Source organism: Eriocheir sinensis, chromosome 23 (assembly GCF_024679095.1).
Source record: "Eriocheir sinensis breed Jianghai 21 chromosome 23, ASM2467909v1, whole genome shotgun sequence".
NCBI lineage: Eukaryota > Metazoa > Arthropoda > Malacostraca > Decapoda > Varunidae > Eriocheir > Eriocheir sinensis.
The window spans coordinates 18,746,053-18,750,179 of record NC_066531.1 but is presented as its reverse complement, the minus strand read 5'-3'; the positions used below and the strand labels follow the sequence as shown (position 1 = coordinate 18,750,179).

General features: G+C 37.9%; 2 long non-coding RNA genes across 3 annotated transcripts in view; one reads left to right on the top strand and one right to left on the bottom strand.

Annotated features, from left to right (window-relative positions):
- LOC127002533 (uncharacterized) overlaps positions 1–2,895 on the bottom strand; it is a 4,012-nt gene extending 1,117 nt beyond the window's left edge. Inside the window, exons 1-2 of one of the 2 annotated variants that reach the window (XR_007756323.1) lie at positions 2,134–2,895; positions 1–1,855 (exon numbers count right to left, since the gene is read on the bottom strand). The exon at positions 1–1,855 is cut by the window's left edge and continues 1,117 nt beyond it. This is a non-coding gene — a long non-coding RNA (uncharacterized LOC127002533). The remainder of the gene's footprint in view (positions 1,856–2,133) is intronic. The other variant, XR_007756324.1, reaches the window with a different exon arrangement.
- LOC127002532 (uncharacterized) overlaps positions 1–3,141 on the top strand; it is a 5,130-nt gene extending 1,989 nt beyond the window's left edge. The window contains exon 2 of the long non-coding RNA XR_007756322.1: positions 2,902–3,141. This is a non-coding gene — a long non-coding RNA (uncharacterized LOC127002532). The remainder of the gene's footprint in view (positions 1–2,901) is intronic.
- The last annotated feature ends 986 nt before the right edge of the window (positions 3,142–4,127 follow it).

The window sequence follows — 4,127 nt, the reverse complement described above, 5'->3', positions numbered from 1 at the left end:
GTGTCGCGCCCGGTTGTCTTTGAGTGGTACGTGCTGCGTAATGATAATGACTACCTGAAGAACAAGAGTCCCTGGGATCTCCATAGTATGGCACGGGGGCCACATCCTTCGATTTCAGGAGAGACTTTGCGACCTTGATGCCAAAGCAAATGAAATCATCCTCTACCAAAATGGATTTGACTGCAATGTTGAAAATCTTAATCAGTTTCAAATGGAAATTATTTATCTCCAGCAGATGACAGATGACGTCAGCAATATCTACATACGCGTTCCGGTTAATCTCTGCGTAATCAAAGTAGTGGAGGAAGAAATATCAAAGTACAGAGGGGGATTCAGTACAACTTAAGGGGCTTTACCTGAGAAATTTATAAAAACCCTCGCAAGTGAAAAATAACAAGTGGATGCATTAAAATTAAGATTTATAGCTAATTGCAATAAGAATAAGAAAGTGCGGTCGGACTCACCTGACTTATTTCGACTGGACTACAAAACAAAACAAAACAAAACAAAACGGGGGATGAGTTTGTATGTGCGTGTGACTTGTGGACACAGGGACGGCGAGACGCGACGAGCCAAATCGACCTGATTGAGAGGTCGGGTGGTTCTCCTGTTTGTTTAGTATACACAATATATGGAGATATATCTTTCTTTTATCATCTGAGAGAGGAGGAGGGTGTAAGAATTTAACATAATACTTGTTTAAAGCAGAAAATTACGGGAGAACACTTCTTACTCGAATGAGACGTCGGGCGCCTCTGGTTAGTCTGAGCCTGGGCAAGAGTGTATTTCAAACAGTGGCTGGAAAGGAAGCGGGATACTTAATTGCAGTGACTTAATCAACTGCTATGTTTGTTAAAGACTGAGGAGAGGGTGGGACATCAATTAATCCGTAAACTGCGCCGGGGGGTTGCCAGGCATTCAGACCCTGTGCGCGAATATAGCGAAAGTAGTGGAAAAAAAAACGTCCCTACATTTCCATTACAAAACATTATGGGGAAGAAACTTTCTTAGACTGAGAACCAAGTGACGGGAAGCTCAATAGACTAAGCTGACGTGGAGTCTCTCCGGAACCATAACTGTAACGTTCTTTACGAAACATTAATTACAGACTTTGATTAGTTAACATATAATTTCCTCACATTAACTTTTATTTAAGTTAATATACCTAAAATCTTCCAAGACTACTGGCTCGAACAAAGATAATAAAAACTAAAGCAAAAAAAAAAAAAAAACAGTTAAGGTAATAGTGGTGTGTGAGGTGAGGTGCTTTCGAAAGATGACACGTTCTGCTGCATGTCACCCAATTTTGAGACACTTCCAAGCATTGGCGCGGTCTTGGCACATATTTGAACATCGTGCCTTCCGTGAGGGTTGCCGCAGTCTTCCACAAAAGTTTCAACCAGTTTCTTCAACCTACTCCTATTATTCCTCCTCCTCCTTTTCCCTACTACTACTGAATTACTACTTTTACTACAACAACAACTACTTCTACTACTACTACTGCTACTACTACTACTACCACTACTACTACTACTACTAGTACTACTACTACTACTAGTACTATTACAACTTTAACTACAACAACTAATTTACTACTGCTGCTACTACTACTACGTCTACTACTACTACTACTACTATTACTACTACTACTATTACCACTACTACTACTACTACTACTACTACTACTGCTACTACTAGTACTATTACAACTTTAACTACAACAACTAATTTACTACTGCTGCTACTACTACTACTACTACTACTCCTGCTACTACTACTACTGCTACTACTACTACAACTTTAACTTCAACAACTACTTTACTACTACTACTACTACTACTACTACTACTACAACCTTAACAACAACAACAACTACTGCTACTAAAACTATTACTACTACTACTACTACTTCTACCACTACAACCTTAACAACAACAACAACAGCTACTGCTACTAAAACTACTACTACTACTACTACTACTACTACTACTACTACTACTGCTACTACTACAACCTTAACAACAACAACTACTGCTACTAAAACTACTACTACTACTACTACTACTACTACTGCTGCTACTACTACTACAACTTTAACTTCAACAACTACTTTACTACTACTACTACTACTACTACTACAACCTTAACAACAACAACAACTACTGCTACTAAAACTACTACTACTACTACTACTACTACTACTACTTCTACCACTACAACCTTAACAACAACAACTACTGCTACTAAAACTACTACTACTACTACTACTACTACTGCTACTACTGCTACTACTACAACCTTAACAACAACAACTACTGCTATTAAAACTACTACTACTACTACTACTACTACTACTACTACTGCTACTATTACTACCACTACTACTACTATTTTTTTTTTTGTGCCCTTGAGCTGCCTCCTTTGTCGTAAAAAAAAAAAAAAAACTATTACTGCTACTACTACTACTACCACTACTATTACTACTACTACTACTACTACTACTACTACTACTACTACTACTACTACTACTATTACTACTACTACTACTACTACTACTACTATAATGTGTTAATCATAACGGTAAGAATAATTTTAATAATATTCAGTACGAACACCGCCATCGTCACTATTAGCATTACTGCTGTATTAATGTTAATTTTATAATAGTAATAATAAGAATAAGAATAAGTTTTATTATTATTATTATTATTATTATTATTATTATTATTATTATTATTATTATTATTATTATTTTATTATCTTTATTGTTATTATTATTATTATTATTATTATTATTATTATTATTATTATTATTATTATTATTATTAATATTGTTGTTGTTATTGATTGTTTTAATAATCACTACTAAGTTTACCATTCACACCACTAATATTTCTGCAGATAATAACATTACGTGTGACTGTGAAATTGCTTGGATCGTCCTCGACGCTAACAACCTCGCCCACCTGGCGGATAACCCGACTTGCGCAAGTGGAGAGCCCATACTCGAGCTTGACACTTCCCTATTCCTTGAACTCTGCACATAACTACCTATGTGCCGAGGAAATATTTCTATTTTACGTAGAAACGTGTTCCGTCAAACTTCCTTCATGCTTTAGCTAAATAAAACTGGACACTTATTGTTTTTTTTCATTGTGTTCCTATTTCAAACTCTTAATTGTTGGCTTTTTTTAAATGCATAATTTTCATTCGTAATATGTGTATGTCTTACATTTTCTACAGCTTGCCACCTACCTGTGCACCTGTCCTTCAAGAGACAGTCTGGTGACTGCATTCTAATTTAACGAAGTACTTCAAAAGATATCGTGGTCTCTCTTCAAACTGATTTATGAACTTCCACTCATTTTGTCTCTAGTTTTGCGAATTTTGAATTATTACGTTGATTGATACTTTGATAATTTAAAAAAAGTGCCAATACCGCAAAACCCCAAAACTTGTTAATTTAAAGTACGGTATTTCAAATAAACGATTAGCGCAAGCTTTAAAACTTTCGAAACCATTATCAAAATATTTAAGTATACATCTTGGGATAGAGTGTAGCTTCTTTCACAGAAAACAATGGCCTCCTTAGTTAGCTCGAGCTTTGATCAACCCTGAGGAAAGCATGCGAAAGCCGTCCACCGAACGGTTGCCAACCTAAAGGTGGGTGCATACTCTATACCTGCGCGTGGCTGCGGTGCTCATATCTGATCTGTTGGCCCATTGAGCCTGTGGTAGGTAACAACCTTGGGGAGGCGGTGGCTGAGTCGTCAGAGTAACGGCTCCGTGTTCAGGAGGATGCGAGTTCAATCCCCGCCCGGTGCAACCAAGCTGGGATTTTTCAGCCGCCGCCGAGTGGCTTAAAAGTACCCACATGCTGTCCAGAAGACCACCTATCAACCCGGACTCTAGATTCTAGGATCAAAGATGAGCTCTGGGAGGGCAGCATGAGCCAATGTAAGATGGCGCCACTATAAACACTCGCCTGCGCCAGAACGGGCTGGGCCGACCATCAGGACCCACCGGAAAGAGGCCTTGGACCGACCATCAGGATCCACCGGGAAGAAGCCTACCGGTGCAATAGGCCGCAATGTAAAAAAAAAAAAAAAAAAAAAAAAAAAAAATTA